At 37.6% G+C, this 19167-nt stretch overlaps 1 protein-coding gene across 1 annotated transcript in view; it reads right to left on the reverse strand.

Moving 5' to 3' along the window:
• The window catches only part of ADAMTS20 (ADAM metallopeptidase with thrombospondin type 1 motif 20), a 171366-nt gene that overhangs the window by 131786 nt on the left and 20413 nt on the right, over positions 1 to 19167 (reverse strand). The window lies entirely within an intron of this gene.

Genomic DNA, 19167 nt, shown 5'->3' on the forward strand with positions numbered 1-19167 from the left:
TGTTATAGGAACTTGATAGACTGCAATAGTTAGGACCATAGTAAGTACCATTCACTCAAACTTCCTATTTAAAAAAAGCATCAGAACTATGATGAAATGTAGAATGTAACTTTCTTATTATATATTTGATTATTATTTATGGACTAAAAAAGGCAAGCTCCATTAACCCACTGACCTTTATTTTCTCCCCCAGATAATTACATTCTAATGGAAATACAGGAATGGTAGGGATCACAAATACAACTCCCTGAACAAATGGGGAGATATGTGTGTGTACACATTGTGTGTATATACAGATATATACACATACGATGTTTTTTATTTTAATTTTTTTTAACATTTATTTTTGAGACAGAGCATGAATGGGGAGGGGCAGAGAGAGAGGGAGACACAGAATCGGAAGTAGGCTCCAGGCTCTGATCCATCAGCCCAGAGCCCGACACAGGGCTCGAACTCACAGACCAGGAGATCGTGACCTGAGCTGAAGTCGGACGCTCAACCAACTGAGCCACCCAGGAGCCCCATACGATGTCTTTTTAAAAGACTCCTACAACTCCACAAAAAATAGCCCTATTCAAATATGGGCAAAGGATGTGAATAGACATTTCACCAAAGGCAATATATAAATGGCCAAACAACCATGTGACAAGATGCTCATTACCAATTAGAAAAATTCAAATGAAAGCTACAGTGAGGTATCACTTCACTCCCACTAGGATGGCTACTATAAAAAACCTAAGTGTTGGTGAGAATGTGCAGACATTGCAATCCCTGCAAACTATTGGTGGGATTATAAAAATGGTGCAACCGCTACAGAAAATAAAGGTGTCTGAAAATATTACAAATAGAACTACTGTAAGATCCAGCAAGTCTACTTCTGAGATGTTCAAAGAAAAAAATCAAAAGCAGGGTCTTCAAGAGGTATTTCTACACCCACATTCCATGCAGCATTGTTCACAATAGCCAAAAGATGGAAGCAACCCTAATGTCCATCAATGGATAAATGAAATGTGGTATATACATACTATGGATTATTCAGCCTTAAAAAGGAAATTTTTACATGCTAAAGAACCTTGACATTATGCTAAGAAGCCAGTCACAAAAGAAAAGGCTGTATAATTTCACTTACATGAGGTGTCTAAAATAATCAAATTCATACAAAGCTGAATGGGTAGTTACTCAGTCAGTATCTCACTGAGAAATCTCCTCAAGAGTGTCCAGCTTGGGCACTAAGAAATCAACTATTTCCCTTGCTAGCAATAGTAGGTAAAATGGGAATATAATCCAATTAAGGAAGCACTGTGGTTTGAAGAAGTTAGACTGATGAGAGTAATTTAGAGTAGATGGCTCTATACAGGCTAAAATAATGAAACAAATGAGAACTCCAAACTGGAATGATTAAAGGCAACAACATAGCAATTAATAGAAAAAATAGAATAAAAGGGGAAAGAAGCTTCTGGAACAATACTACAAAATTGCACGTCTAAAGATTTAATTCTGGCTAAGTTAAAAAGGAAAAACTAGCCAGTATCAAGCTCCTATGGACATTAACAAGTAATACAAGCAATTTGATGGAAATGAATTTAGAGCTGTTTTCTAGAACATTCTTGGAAAAACACAACTTATCAAATATGGCTTTATGAAGAATTAAAAAGCCTAAATAACCACCTAACTTTTTAAAAGTTTGTCCTAATAAAAAAGTCTAAAAATTGAGTCCTAATCAATTTTCCCCCAAATAATCCAAGTTCCAAGAGCTTCACCACTAAATACTATTAAGTATTTAAAAAAAAGAACAGTACTTTTTCAAATACTGTAGGATTTGCAAAAAAGAAAACAACTCCAAATTCGTTTCATAAGGTTCTTAGAAGATGACAGGAAAGAGGATTTTCATGATCTTAGTTAAAATTTCAAAAAAGGAAAGGATTGCTTAGGACACAAACAATACTAAACATTATAAACTATTCATTTGAATAAATTAAGACTGAACTTGTGTTCACTAAAAACACCATTATGGGAGAAGATACTTGCAATATAAACAAGTGGCTTATATATGGGTTATATAGTTAAACCATAATTGATAAAAACCAGTAAAATTAAGGGAGACTTGAATACTTCACAATAGACAAAATCCAAAAATATATGAACATATGAAATGCTGCCAAAATATTGATTATCATGAAAAAGCCAATTCACAATGAGACATGACTATATACCTACCCAAAAGGCTAAAATGAAAAATACTGACAAATCACAGAAATATAATGTGGAGCACCTGAATGTCTCATACTGCTAACAACACTGAAAATTGGCATATTCAGCTTCAGAAAATTTCAGTAGGGCAGAAGGAAATAATTCATAACGCTTAATGCAAAAGGGATAGAATTTACTTTTAAATACAAAATGTAAGTGTGTATACATAGTTACTAAATATAAGCACATTAGAAGGGAGAAACACATACCCAGAACTTCCAGTTTTAAAGGGAGGAGGTAATTTCTAAGAAGAAAATCATCTTACGTAAGGAATTAGGGAAAAAAGAATTCAACCATCGATATAAAATACAATACCTAACAGACTGCTTACAATGAGCCAAGTGCATTTCTGGTAAATTTCATTATATTAACTCATTTAACAGTCCCAAAGGACATAAGTATTGTTGTTAATCCCGTATTACAGATGAAAATCTGCAACATGGAAATTGAAAAATTTATAACCACAGCTGATCAATGGAGCTGCAAATAAAAGGAACAAAACTAAATAGACTATTTATCCTAACAGTGAACAGTTTAGATTTGCCTATCACAAACAAAAGTTTCATAGAATCAGGTTAATAAAATCCAGCCATATATTAAATAGCACATCTGTGATACAAATTCTGGGAATCTGGCTCCAGCATCAGTGGTTTTAACCACTAAAAGATACTGTTTGACAATGAAGGTTAAAGGGGGAAAACATAACCATAATTTAACAAACAGTATTAGAGATCCCAAAAGTTTAATTTCTATAGCAAATGAAATGATAATGTTGTATACAACTTTGCCAAAATAATTGAAAAGAAATAGGATTTCATACTTCCTCAAAACACAGCACTATGAATGAATCTTTTCACTAAGTTTTGGGATTTAAAAGTGATGGCTGCCTCAGGTGAGGGAAGGCAGGTGGACACAATGGGAAGGTATGAGCGGAAGTACATGGTTTTACATGGGTTGCTCACAGTCCTGCATTTCATGTTGATTCATGATACATATTAAGGTTTTTTTTTTATGTTTCTTTTTGAGAAATAGTGATCAAACACAAGTGGGGCATGGGAAGAAGGAGAGAGGGAGACACAGAATGTGAAGAAGGCTCCAGCCTCCAAGCTGTCAGCACAGAGCCCAACATAGGACTCGAACTCAAACTCTGAGATCATGACCTGAGCCTAAGTTGGATGTTTAACCAACTGAGCCACCCACGTGCCCCTATTAAGTTCTTAAATAATGTACTAACCTAACAGCTATTCAAACAATAGGACAGCTCTCACTATCATATACTATTGTTCTGGTAATGCTACCTAAAGCAGGACAAAATGAAATCTACAATAGGAGTATTAGGAAGAAAGTTTTCATTGTTTTGATTTTGCAGATAAATAGCTTTTATACCTAAAAAATCCAAGAGGCTCAATTTAAGAATTTTCAAACTAACATCCTCAACAGAGAAATAACTGAATGAAATGTTAATACAACTGTTACTGAATTAGGTCTCTGTGTTTGATATGGAAGGATGGCCATGTGTTTTTTCTTTAATTTTTTTTTTTAACATTTATTTATTTTTGAGACAGAGAGAGACAGAGCATGAACAGGGGAGGGGCAGAGAGAGAGGGAGACACAGAATCGGAAGCAGGCTCCAGGCTCTGAGCCATCAGCCCAGAGCCCGACACGGGGCTCAAACTCACGGACCGTGAGATCGTGACCTGAGCCGAAGTCGGACGCTCAACGGACTGAGCCACTCAGGCGCCCCAGGCCATGTGTTCTTAAGTAAAAAAATGTGTACGATCTTATTTTTGTAGAAACTTTCATAGAATACACAAGTACTTAGCCATAAAAATGTATATAATGAGCCAAAAGGTACTTAAGTATACAGCTCAAATTTTAACATAGGCTACATGGGATGGGTGTGATTCAAAGTGAATAGAACTACGTAATTAACATCTCAGTGTCCATTAAGTCATTACAATAAACTTGTTTTTTAATTGTAATTTTTAGTTACATTTCTAAAAACAGCATCTGTAACTTTCACAGGCTTAATGTCTAATATCATTACTTTTTGAACTTTCTAATTAAGCAGTGCAACAAATGATAAAGTGACCTTTCCAAATATCTTAAATGGGCATTCAAAGCTCATGTGTCAATTACATCATCTTTATGAAATGTTTGTCTTTATTTATGTTCCAAGTCAAATGCTAAAGTGATGTGCCATCCTTTATTAGTAACAAGCGTATTACGGCCCAAAACTAATTTAGAGCAAACCAAATCCATCAAATCAGGAACATCATGCAATGGATAATCTGCCCACTAGAACTTAAAGTGTTTAATTACACCTGTAAATACAACACGTAACCATATAGTGTTTTATAGAATGCATGGAGATTGTTTCACAATTTTTTAGTAGTTTATATCATGGATTATTTTCAACAATGTAATTAGGATCCATCATTCTACGTGAACATCCTCCCGGCACTTTATATTCAAAATATACTAAATTGAGTTTTCCATCCCTATTCCCAGCTTTACTTTCATTATGAGTAATAACTACATGTAACTCACACTAAACAGTGCACTACCATTGAGCTCTTCTTGTCCTTTTACCCTTTTTATCTGGTCACCAAGTTGTGTCATTTCTCTTTCACAACCTTTTTCGTATTGCTCCTATTGTCAGTGTCTGTGTCTCTAAACTCATTCAAGTCCTTCTTAGAATATCAGCATCATGAATGCAAAATTAGACAAAGTCTCCAAAATGGCCCCATCATCTTCCATCCCGGTCCCTCTCACTCGTCCTTCATTCATGTCCAAACAAAGTCATTTTCAGGAACATCCCTGTTAGCTCAACAAGTTACCACTGATCCGCACTGCCCATAAGTCCAAGCCTTTCCCTATAGCCCACCACTAACACAATCGTCATACCACCACCAGCAAGCTATATACTCTTCAAAGACTAAGAACACTTGTGGGTGATGTGTTATGGCCCTTGTAAGCGCTCAACAAATGTTCATGGTAAGAAGGAAAAATTAGGACAAAGAATAGAAAATTGGGAAAGAGAAGAAAGGAACACACTTCGGGACACAAGGTTTAGGAGACTAGAAATTCAGGGTATGAGTAATCCTAACTGATGTACAATAGCAATTCAAAGATGGAGAGATTACCTTTGGTTTTCCTGATAGCAAGTGAAATATTCACTCTGGTCTCTACATAAGTTAGAATGGACACAAAGGCTCTGTATTTGACCAAATGAACTAGTTTTATACTTCTACAATAGCAGGAAATTGTTTTTGAAAATGAGCATAAAATCAAAACAAGCATATTCTGGATCATCAACATTTCAAACCACTGGTAAAACAGTCAAAAGGGCTCCCAATTCAAAGAACTGTGTGTGCCTTGAAATAGTGATCTTATCAGATATTATAAAATCTAGCATACTTCCTCAGGATTTCAACTTTTCTGGGTGATCTGTCCTATTAGGCCACGCTATTGATGTTATTAATACTAGTGTGAATTATGAAAAAAGCACTTAATGAGTAACCACCATGTACTGGTACACTTCATATATGTTATCTCCTTTATTATTAATAGTTCTGTAAAGTAAATACTATTAGTATCCTCATCTTATAGGTGAAGAAAGTGGTGAATGGGAAGATTAAACTACCCAGGTAACCTAGGTAATAAAATAGGATTTTAGTATTCAGTAACAGATTTAGAAAAATCTTTAGTCCCCCATGATGTCAATTTTAGAAGTCTCTACCACCCTTACAGAATTATGACCTATAGCTTATAAAATTTATAAAGCTTTATTTCAAAGAGGTTTCCCAGTTAATTAGAACCCCACCTACTACTAGCAATAAATGTGCAATTATGGACTTGCCCGTGACTGGCTGAAACTTGAAACATAAACGAATTATTACATCACTAAGTGCTTGTTGTATCCCTGAATCAGTTTCTATTATAGTGCACATTTTAAAACAGACATGTGACACAGGTTACACACAATTTCAAAAGCCACCAACTAAGTGGCATAACAAAGAAATGAATTCAGATTTCCTCAATATTCATTATTACATTTGAATTCCAGATCACATGACTCTTCAAAAGGTCACATGTGGTAATACATGTAGAATGTTAAGAATTTAGTAACTGGGGTCACAATGGAAAATGCTGTCTCCTACAAAACTAAAAGGAACTAGCTAGTCATATTCATGAAAATATAGGGTCTAGTCCTTCTTGAATTACAGAATCAGAGCTGAGCCAAGATTTGGTATACTGTCATTGATTTCTGTCGTGCACAGACCTGGGACAGACCCAGTACTGTCCTTTCACTAGGGAGGCCCTGAAAGAGAAAAAGAACACTGCAAATCCCCAAATCATTCCCATTAATCCTACATCCAGCAAGCAATTTTAGTTCCTTCTGCTACGAAGGCTGACAGGTCAAAGGGAACACAGGTCCAGTAGGTCAAGCATGAACTACCCTTTCTTCTCCTACATTCTCCAGAAGCCATCCCATGAGTTCACTCTCAAGATGTATAGGATAGGGCTCCCTAAAAAGCTGAATCAAGAATTCTTAATTAGGAGTTGAAAACAGGCACACATTCACTCCTAACTTCAAAACCTTTAGGACTGTTTTGGGTATAAAGAAATACAAGCTGGCTGTCCCTTTCAAGCTTCTGGCATCCCAACCTCTACACTTGAAGGGGATAAAAGATGAACTATGTAATCTTTGCATGTTACAAAGTCTTTTTTTCCACAACTTCAAATCCTTTCTTATCAGAAATTCTAAGTAAGACAGATAAATTAGCCAACTGACAGTATAAAAATTTAGAGAGACAACTCTACATAGGCTAATGTGATACTCCAAACTCCTACTGTAAGGCTTCTTGGAGAGATGTTTGAAAATCTTACAAGTTAAATTTATACCCTAGTATCTGAAAATGCAGATGAAATAGAACATTTCATTCTTTAGAGAAAAATCATTTATTCAGAACTCATATGAACACTGATCTCTAGGGAGTTTATTTTACATTTCTACTTTATTAACCTCCCTACCTTCAGATCAGCCTTCGTGGCAATTTTTTTTTTTTTTTTAATTTTTGAGAGCATGCACAAGGGATGGGGCAGAAAGACAGGGAGGAATAGAAGAATTCCAAGTAGGCTGCCCACTATCAACATGGAGCCCTATGTGGAACTCAAACTCCAGAAATGTGAGATCATGACCTGAGTTGAAATCAAGAATCAGATGCTCAACCAACTGAGCCACCCAGGTGCTCCCATGGCCATCCATTTCTAACCTATATCCATTTTATCATTTAACACATAACCTAAAACTGTTTTCCAAACTTTAGAGGAGTGCTCCCAAACTACAAGATTTCCCACATTATTGGACAGTCTGCCTCATGCCTGTGCAATCATTCCAAAAATACTTTGAGGTCATTTTAAGTACTAAGTATTCTAATACCTCTCAAAATGCAGTTACATAAGAGTGGGAATTTAAGCCTCTCTACTTGCTCTATCAAGTACTGATATAATACTTCTTTCCACACTATTAACTTGTTCATATTAATATTTTTAACATTTCCTATTAACTAGTTTGTCTTGAATGTTTTTTGGAAAAATTATGTTATAGCTCAAAAATCTAAAAGGTCATCTAACCTTGTGCTTTAACTCATTTTTGTCTACTGCTACTCTGGTCACTGTAAGTTATTCCTCCTAAATCTGTCGTTCCTGAAACAGGCCTCAAATGAAAATACTATTCTCATGTGAAAAATTCTAACTTTTGATATTTGCTTTAAAGAGTTTTTAAAAGAAATACTAAAGGTATTTTTCAAAGTACTTTTAATGTTTAAAAAAAACTTAGGTCTAATTAAAGGCAGTCACTGAATATAAAATGTTAAAATTTAAAACTGAAATTTTAATGGTACTTAATATCTTTATCATGGAATTAGTTTTTATTCATATTGCTTTTGTCAGTTTTTATTAAGTCTACTAATTTTGGTGTGAATATGTGGGAAAAACCTAGCTTTGAAATCACTGATAAACTGAATTCTTATTTTCAAATAGGTATCCTGTTATTTTACAGTGCATCTCAGGATTTACTATATCCCTTTTTAAAAGAATGTTTTTGTCGATCTTAACATCAGGATGTTAATCTAACATCAGGTACGTTTATGTATATGCAAAGAAATCTGTATACTGCAGACTAACACAATGAGGGAGTTTTATCCCTTCAGATTACTGGCTCTCTTCCAAGAAAGAAAAGCCCAAGAAAGCAGCCTTCTTGGGGTAGGTCCAAAGGTCTGGATATTCTCCACATGAAACAGTGTATCTGTCGCCTGACCTGGCAATGGGCCCAACTCGTACTCTAGCAGTAATGATCTTCACAAAGAGTGGAACACAGGCTGGGACCAGCCAAGAACATGGACCATGCTTGTGCAGTTTCCCCTGCATTTGTACTCATTTTGAGAGCAGCCCAAGCTCATGTCTCCAGGTCTTTAAGTAGGGCAGCAATAGTGAATCAGATTCTAATTGCAAATAATTAAAGTCTTTACTTCCTTTTCATGAGGAATTATCACATGGGTAAGCAGTGGAGAGCCAAAGATTAAAATTTACCTCACTAAGCATTTGCAATTAAATTGTGTTTGGTAGACCAAAGGAAGACTGTAAAATGAGCTATATGGCTGATTAGTGATCTAAAACGATAGATTTACATTTATTGCTCTCCACAAGTCTATGGAGTTATTTTCACTTCTTTCCTTTACCTAGTGAGTACACATGTAAGATTAACTAAACAAAAATGAGGATATCCTTCTACAGCTCACATACCATGGTCCATCACTTTAATCATTCCCTTCAGGACCTTATCTTCTTGCTCTTTCAATGTGGCAAGGGAAAATTTACAAACCAAACAGACTCATGAAAACATTCACAGAAACTCTAAAGAAATTACCAAACCTAGTCTGGTAAAAACCTAAGGTGGACTTTCTATTTGAAAATCAATTATCTGAACAAAGGAGAAAGATACAGGGATCACCTTGGGATATGCAGAGGCAAACAGTTTTGCTAAAATTCAACATCCATTCACAACAAAAATTCTCAGGCTAGGAATGTAAGGGAACTTCCCCCTAAGTGGATAGGTAGTAAGGGAAGACTACAGACATTGCACACATTAGAAAAGGTTGAAAGTTTTCCTTGTAAAATTGATGAGGCAAGGATTTTCATTATTGCCATTTCTAGTCCATTTTGTTCTAGAACTCCTAGCCACTGCAATAAAGGGGGGGGGGGGAAGGCTGAAAGATTGGAAAATCAATAGCCATCCATATGATAGTTCATGTACAAATCCAAAAGCATCAACAGATAAACTATTATAATATATGAGCAAAGTTGCTGAATATTAAAAATTACCTGCATTTTCATGCAGAGAAAAAAATTTAAGTTATACCATTTGTGATAAAAAAAAAAAAACACAATACCTCTACGAAGAGATGGAGAAGCTATTATGTCAACAACGAATTAATGGAGAAAATACCATATTGATGGGTTAGAAGACACATTATAGAGATGTCATTTCATCAAATTGATCTCTTGAACACGAAAATCAAAATTTTTCCCTTTGCGGAAACCAACTCTGATTCTAAGATTTATATGTAAATGCAAAGGATAAACAACAAAGATAATCTTGACAAAGTCAAGGGCTGCTCCTCCACATTTCAGAACTTCAAGAGCTATAATATTTTTTTAAATATAGTATGGTAGTAGCACAATGAATGGACTAATCGAAGTCCAAAATAGATCCACATATAGAAACACTTTTCTGAATAAATGATGCATTTTTAAAATTCCTATCAAATATTTTCAGGGGCACCTGGGTGGCTCAGTCGGTTAAACGTCCGACTTTGGCTCAGGTCTGATCTCACTGTTATGAGTTCGAGCCCCGCATCAGGCTCTGTGTTGCTAGCTCAGAGCCTGGAGCCCTCTTCAGATTCTGTGTCTCTCTCCCTCTCCCTCTCTCTCTCTCTCTCTCTGTGACCTCTCCTGCTCACACTCTGTCTCTGTCTCTCTCTCAAACGTTAAAAAAATATTTTTTTAAATTTCTATGAAATATTTCCATCAACAAAATAAAGTTTTATTTACCATTGCTTTTGATAGTTTTAAATCCCCTATTTTGGGATTTTGACAAAACAATGTTTAAAACAGACAGATTGAGCTTTCATTCAAATAGGTTTTTTTATTTAATGTTCTACCTCAAAGTTTAACATGTGACTTTTGTAATGACGGTTTTCACAACAGAATTAGAACCCAACAAGGGCACCTAAAAATAATTCATTTAAGTCTCTTCACAATACTTAAGTTTTGTTCATGCCAAGACTTTGAACGCCTTCAGTTAACACATTTGAGGTCAGCAATCATCGCTACTTTGCAAATTCAATAATCAGTTCCAAATCTTCATATTCTTTTAATTCCTAACACCATTTAGCAAATTAATCTGTAGTATCTTTTTGAAAAGTTCACATGGCTTTGGGGCACACATTCCTGTCATGTCTTCCTGACCTCTTCATTTTTCCTAGTTTAATCCTCACCTCTCCAAGTGCTAAACATTGGCATGCGTCACCATTCAGTTCTTGGACTTTCTCTTCCATACTCTTATCTATTCCCTACGCAATTGCGGGCAGCCTTAAAACATAGGATACTCCTAAGTTATTCCAAGTCCAGACCTCCATACCAACCTTCCCATTCATCTTCTATTGCCTACTTTACTAGTCTCCTCCCAGATGTCTGACTGGGATCTCAAAGTCAAATTATGAACATAGGGGAAGGGAAGCAAAAATAAGATAAAAATAGAGGGAGACAAACCTTAAGAGACTCTTTTTTTTTTTTATGAAGTTTATTGACAAATTGGTTTCCATACAACACCCAGTGCTCATCCCAAAAGGTGCCCTCCTCAATACCCATCACCCACCCGCCCCTCCCTCCCACCCCCCATCAACCCTCAGTTTGTTCTCAGTTTTTAACAGTCTCTTATGCTTTGGCTCTCTCCCACTCTAACGTCCTTTTTTTTTTTTTTTTTTTACCTTCCCCTAAGAGACTCTTAAATACAGAGAACAGAGTTGCTGGTGGGGTGTTGTGTGGGAGGGATGGGCTAAGTGGGTGATGGACCTTAAGAAGGGCACTTGTTGGAATGAGCACTGGGTGTTGTAAGTGATGTATCACTAAATTCTTTTCCCAAAGTCATTATTACACTATATGAAACCAACTTGGATTTACACATAAAATAAATCGGATGTTCCTTCCTAACCTGTGGTTCCCACAGCCTTACCCATTCTTGGTAAATGAAAACTCCATCCTTCATCTGCTCAGGCAAAATTAAACACACACACACGCATGTGCACGCACACACACATTTTAGGATAATGTGACCACTCCTGTCAACACTCAGCCCCTCATACCTGTCCAAAGTGCATATTGAACGTGGCTACTTCTAACTTCATGGCTACACCCTAAATTCAAGAGGTCAGCATTGCTCAACATAATGATTGCATTATCTTTCTTGCTTTGTCACTTGTTCTGCTAGCTTTTCTCCATGTAACTATCTGAGTGATCCCTTTAAAATGCAGGCTGATCATGTCCCTCTTCTGTTCAAAATCCTACAGTCGCTTCCAAGGTTAGTCGTAGCCAAAATACCTAATGTGATTTATAATATCCTATGTGCTGGGGTGGATTCACCATGAACCTAAAGCCGCTTAAAACTTCTGGTCTCTCGCAAAAATCCCTTTTAAGGCCTTGAGAAGAATCCTAGAGATTTTGCATTCATAATTTTTCTATTTTTTCATAAAGTCCCCTAATTTGTTTAGTGTTCAAGCCCCACAACCTGGATCCACCCACAACTACTCGACTTAGCCTCCCACAAACACTGTGACTTCATCTCCTACTACCCTCCCTCCTTCCCTATGCTTGTACAGGCTGGTTATGGGACATATTAAACAGGCCTCAGCACCTTTGTAGTTTCCATGAAGGAGGTACTCAAATATTTTACAAATGAAGGAACAAATGAACAAACAAATCCATGTTGGGACAAGGTTGAGTGAGGCCTCAGCCTCCGGAGCTATTAATGTGGAACAAGAACAAGAACCTCCCCTTAGCAGTCGGCTCTTTTCTTCATTTACTCATTTGGAACATGGAAAACCAGTACAGGTCTTACCAATGCACTCATTTGCTCTCCTTCCTCCAGCCCACCATGAGGTAGGAAACAAAGGGCTATGTATTGACCCTACACCATATATTTTCTCTTTTCCAGATGAGTACTATGAATGGAGCCCTCTAGGGCTAGTAGTGGATATACTAAAAAGAAGTCAGAAATGTCTATTCGCCATTGCAAGATATTTTGAAGATCACAACATAAACTTTACCTTTGGCCTTTCAATTTGTACTTTTCCCATCCCCCAAATAAAATGCTGAGGAATGTGTGTCCCAAAAAGCCAAGTGAATAATCCCAATCTGCTATCATATATACATAATTACTGGATATAGAAGAGAAAGGAGTTAACCTAAAACTCTGAACAGTGTCACACTAAGAATATTACCGGTCCTTGTACATAGCCTGTATGTTAGTTACTAATATCTCAGTCCTCTATCCATTCCACCTCTCAGCACAAGTTTAGCTGTGAATCTATGGATGCCAAAAATATGCTATATTCTATACCTCTCATCAGTTTTGGGCACCTCATTTTGTAGTGCTCAAAGTTACCTGAATTTTTCCAACACCAATCACAACTGTCCACCTGTTGGTGAACTTTCTGGTTTTCCCTACCCAGCATCTATTTATCTAACAGCCCCCGGCTTCAAATTGGGTGTCTATCCCCAAACTCCATCTATGATACAGTTGCATTGTCCTGACTCCACAAGCAGGGTGGCTGATTATAGCTCTGCTACCAGTAACAGCAACTGGTTGAGGCCAAGTCAGGTCAAACAAAATCAGACCCTATATACCAGGACCTCAGTTTGAACTATCGGGGGAGAGGACTCCCAACACCCACTGGATTGCTTTTAAGTTAAAGCCCAAATCCCTTGAAGTTTACTGATACCTTCACTAGTTTGCTCCTCCTTACCTCTCCAGCATCACATCATCTTGCCCCCTGATATCCTACACCTTAACTACTTTTAGTTACTTAAGTGGTTCAAGCACTGTCTCATCACCAGGCATTTGTACATACTGTTGCTTCCATCTGGAATACTTTTTATCCTCTCCCTTTCTCCTGACCAATTCCTGCTCATCTTTTGGGTCTCAGATAAGGAGTTATTTTTTCCTCAAAGAAGCCTTCTCAGACAACCCCATCTGAGCTATGGTCTTTCCAGGAGGCCCCAAATCACCTTCTGAATGAACCTTGTCTTACAGACCTGAACAGAAAGGTTATTTTGGTACTAATTCCTCACTTGTTTGCACAACAGTTACTGTATTATGTAACAAAGTACTACTTGCTGTGAAGAATGTAAAAGATGGAATAAAATGCTATTTTTTTTTTTACTTTAAGGAACATAAAACCTTCAAGTTAATAAGTGAGATAGCAGAGATATAGAAATCCAAGATAGTGTTAATTACATGCAGAACAATACAGCCCCTACATTGAGATATTTTATAGCTTGATATTCTAAAGACCACATTCTTAATCTTACAGAATTATAAGCAGGTAGGTACATTAGCCACATGAAAATAAGGTGCTAATTATAAAATAGCAATTTTCAGTAAAGCAAGGGTCTAAGAATGTACAATTAGTCAGAGACCTAGAAACGAAGGACTCTAATCATTTTTTAATCACATTTTCATCTGTATAAATGAAGAGTATCTTAAGTATTTAAATCAACTCCTATTTAAAGGTATTTTTAAAAATAAATCTGAAATGTTATGGAAGTGGAAGATTAAGGAGAGATTGCCTAAAGACTAAGTGACCAAATAGGAAACAAGCCTAAGGAAATCCAAAATGTAGATCACAGAGGAGCAAGCACTGTGAGAAGGGTCAATGGAAATGTATTCCACTTCTGCAGCAGAGGCATATATTGCTGTCTAGTAAAAACTCATAAGGACTTTACCAAGTTGCAAAGTGACTAAAAACCTTACCTAGGAATTTCAAAGACAAGAAGTGCACCAACTTAAAACAAAGATGGCAAAGGTCTTAATGGCAGAAGAGAAAAAACAGATGTGCAATCCATTTCAAAGAAGGGTTAATAGTCTCAGACCCTCCTCAGCAGATTTAACAAACCCATGAACCAGCATAAGCAGACAGGAGTCAAAATAAATTTGAAATCCTAGCAACAAATGAGAAACTAATTTTAAAAACTGAAAGGTAATCAGATTGTAACTGATTTAGTTTGACACCATTATGTTCAAGACACTGGCAGATTTTACTCTTCAGTTAAAGGTTATGATTAGGATAGCTTCTCTTATACCTTAAAATTCATAATCTCTCCTATACATTTCCAAGGCAGCACAGAGAAGTCACCAAGGGAAAGAAACCTTACCTTCAAAATTAAGAATACATCATTTCTACCCACAATTTTTCCAGTATAGCATAAATATATCATCCTCGCATAAAGAGAATATTTTTAGAAACCTTTTAGGGTTTATTTTTGAGAAAAAACACTTGGGGAAGGGGCAGAGAGAGGGAGACAGAAGATGGGAAGCTGGCTCTGTGCTGTCAGCACTCAAACTTATGAGCTTATGAATGATGCGGGGCTCAAACTTATAAACCATGAGATCACCTGAGCTGAAGTCAGATGCTCCACCGCTGCCCAGGTTCCCCTAGAAAAACTTAATTCTTAGGAGTGGACAGGTAGTTCTTCCTAGAAAGAACTATTATTACCACACATGAAATGTAAGATTAAAGTTACTTTCCATGTTCTGTTTTCAAAATGCACTTGATCAGATTAAACACACACTCTGGTTCCCTTTTCACATCATTCACCGGATGTGGGAATTAGCCACCTCGTTAGAAATACAAGGTAAGAGGCACCTGGATGGCTTAGTTGGTTACATCAGCCTCATGATTTTGGCTCAGGTCATGATCTCACAGTCCTAACATCCAGCCCCACGTGGGGCTCCATGACGAGCATGGAGCCTGCTTAAGACTCTCTCCCCGAGCTCCTGCTCTGTCAGAAGAGGAAAAAAAGAAAAGCAAGTAGTACCGGATAAGATTTTAGAGAAAACAGGACTTCAAAGCTCTGGGACACTGCCACAGACTTAACACAAAGCATCATATGCAGAAGATTGATCCTGGTTCTTGGGATACATTATTACCCATAAATTTCATTCTGTGAAGCAGAGCACCCAACTGGCAAAACAGGTCTTTTAAGAATGCTGTCCGCGTCGAACTGTCACAGCACTGTCAGGCTTTCCCCCTCACAGAAACCACCTGTAAAAGTTCACAATGATCACAGCTTATCGTTCTTCCAAGGGTCGGGAAGAGGACCATGAAGAGCATTCTGAGAGTTTTTCATAATCCATATTAGGCAGATGTAGTGCTGAGGATTCATAATCTCAAACATCTTAAAATTTCACAATTTAGGATCTTTGTTTTGCGGATAAAATTTAACATTACTGGGACAACTGAAGAATGACTACTGAAGAAACTATTCTAAAGGGCACAAATGTTAATTAACAAAGCAAAAAGGGCGATTTGAATGGTTTGGGCAGATGATGTTATTCAAATACCAGTATTTTCTAGATAATAGGACTTTCAAAAAGTAGCACTTGCTAAGTTTCCATTATAGTATGTGTTTGATTTAGAGTTTAAACAAAAAAAAGGCTTCTTTGGTGGGGAGGGGTACAAATGGAGAGGAAGGTGGAGGAGACTGGTGGTTTCTTTTCAAGTTTATCAAAGTTTATTAGTTCAAAATATTGGCCACGGTCAGGGACCTTGGAAATCTTTAAGATTCTGTAAACGGGTGGCTAACCAAACATGACAGTTTCTCCCCCACCCCCAATTGAAAAATCCTAGCTTTACGTTATAATACAAAAGATGTGGTAATACTGGTCTCAAGTTCCCTGTGCACCTTTTGCCAGAAGCACGTCCATCCCACTGCCCAATGGACACCTCAGTGTCCTACTGACACCTCACTTTACTCATTTCCTATAACTGCCTGGTCCCTGTAACTATGAGGTACTCAAGTTAATAAAAAACTGGAAACTTGACCTGTACTGAAACAAATTCATTAGCCATTTATTACCTACTGTAGGTTAAGATCCAGAGAAGTAAATTCTCCAAGTCAGTAGGAGAGCCAGAAGTACAACTCTGTTACCAGACTCCTGGCTTCCTAAGTCAACTGTGGCCCCTGCCAACACTAAAGACACCCATATTTCTTCAAATCAATGCTGATTAAGTCTTTAAAAGGGAAATAGCCTGTATAGAAGTAAAATTTTACTTAAAAGAATTCTCATGCATTCATAGGATTATCCGCCTGGGTTATACACAGAACAATCTTTACCATCTCAAAGCTGAGGAAAAAGCTTTAAAGGAAATTATCTTCAATTTACTCTTTTATGTGCAATTCACTTGATGTCTAAATCCTCTGTTGTCAACATAGCTGCTTTCAGTCCCCTGGGCTTGAGTCTCTCCTCATTCAAATCCAAAATTATTTCTTTTAAATATTAGAGAAAGAGAGAGAGAGAGAGAGAGAGAGAGAAATGCAAGCTAGTAGAAGAAGAATCCCAAGCAGGCTCCCATGCGGTCAGTGCAGTTGACGTGGGACTCAATCCCACAAAAGGGGAGATAACGACCTGAGCCAAAACCAAAAGCTGGATGCTTAACCAACTGAGCCACTCAGGTGCCCCCCAAATTATCTTTAAAACTAAAGCCGCTGAGTACTACAACCTTAGAAGCTATAGATGGTCTCTGCTTTAACAGTAGGGTCTCCTCAGTACCCATAAGATAGCCTACACAATCCTACACTCCTTTGATATCTGCACCTGTGTGCCTTCACAGTCCCATTTTGCCCTACTTTCCACACTCACCACACACATCAGGACTCTGGACATAGAAATACTCTTCCCCTCTAGTTTGTTCTAACTTTTACAGATTGAATGATTTCTGATTTGGCTCTCAACCACAGGACCAAAATGTGCTCTGCCTATGTCTGCCAGCACAGTCCAGCTTTCACAGGCACACTGAAATTATTTTTAATTTTTTTTTTAACATTTATTTGAGAGAGAGAGAGAGACAGAGACACAGAGCATGAGCAGGGGAGGGGCAGAAAGAGGGGGAGACACAGAATCCGAAGTAGGCTCCAGGCTCTGAGCTGTCAGCACAGAGCTCGATGCAGGGCCCGAACTCACCTACTGTGAGATCATGACCCGAACCGAAGTCGGTCACTTAACCCCAGGCACACTGAAATTATTAAAAATCCTCTCACTACAAACCTCAGTATCTGTTTTACTTCCTGCCCAACGGAGGACCTCTCCACTACTATAGTAATAAACCCTTTTGCCCATGCTTTCCCCACACTCCTTCCTGCCTCCCGACCAACCCACATGCTTCATAGCTTGTCATGGGGTGGCATGTCCCCTTCTCTTGCGAATTGTAAAATTCTTTCAAAAGGTAGTTATTTTCAGGTCTGTCACCTTACCATACTTGATCTAAACTAATCTTGGGTGCTTTTTTTTTTTTTTTTTAATACAAGTCCCCTCTACCATCAACCTTTTACTTTTGCTTCGAAAATGCCCAAAAATCCTTCACAATGAAGATTAGGTGCTTTAAGTATCACTTCCTTGGTAAAAACCCAGGAAGTTGCTGCTCAGCCCCTTGAGCTGCTTGTAATACAGCTCCTTGCCCACAGCAGCCTCGATTCAGTTTGTGATTTCTGTTCTTGTGTTCTTTTACCACCCCCAGGGCTTTGAGAACCTGAATGAAGAGAATCACTCAAGTTTTACCCAGTACATTCCTTGGCACATGTTAGGGACTCCAAGACTAAGGATAAGTTTAGAAAAAACTAGGAAAAACACAGAAACTTTGAAACTGGCCAACATCATCTAAAATGCATTGAAAGACCTTTCATTTTACTCATGTCAAGTCCCGTTTAATAGAAGAAATGTTTTAAGCTCCTAAACTCCTGACACTGAGAGGAGAGGGGCAGAGTAGCAAGGGAAAAGACTGCAGAGCTTACCAGGACCAGTTCCGCTCTGCCGTGGGTGACAAGGGGGATAAGCAAGAGCAGAACTGCATGTAAAAACCCAGAAGATATTTCATTCCCAACCTTTTCAGAGCCTCCCCCTTCTGAGGTTTTAGTTTTGTTAGGGTGGATGATGGTAGCGTACAGAGGCTGTTTGCTCATTTTGTGGGGTTTTGGGGTGTTTTGCCATTTTGACTCAATTTTACTTAGACAATGTCGGAGGTCTACCTGGAGCCTGGCATCCACAATAGTTAGGTTTGGCAACCAAATGTAATTTGTATGGCCTCAAGGAGCCACTGTCAAAACTGATGTTGAAAACAACCATCAAGGCTTGAAAGCACTATGAATTGCAACACTTTAGGGCCATAATGAATTAAGACCATCAATAGAAATGCGGGGAAAAAATGACTTTCCCTTTTCCCCTTAACCTTTTTGGTTCATGTGCTCAATCTTTAGACCAACCCATTTGAAGAGGTCCTTCTGAATCAAGGTTCACCTGTGGAATAGAAGATCCTACAAGTATGTCTGAACAATAATAAATGAATTGGGGAAGAAAAAGCCTTTGATAACATTTTACTAATTATGTTCACAAGTCTCCATTTTGCCTAACAAAATGATGATTAGCAGCTAATTATTTAGGCCATTAATTGATTGCTTTGTGATTAAAGATACGTAGGTTAGTTGTACTTAAATTACCTCCATTTTTACGACTTGTAAAGGATACAGTCTTCGAGGTTTTAGTAGATAAATGTGGAAAAATTGTGATTAAAAAATGAA

The sequence above is a fragment of the Lynx rufus genome, unplaced genomic scaffold (assembly GCF_022079265.1).
Source record: "Lynx rufus isolate CCGP_SWC_20201006 ecotype Redwood Valley unplaced genomic scaffold, mLynRuf1.p SCAF_7, whole genome shotgun sequence".
Taxonomy (NCBI): Eukaryota; Metazoa; Chordata; class Mammalia; order Carnivora; family Felidae; genus Lynx; species Lynx rufus.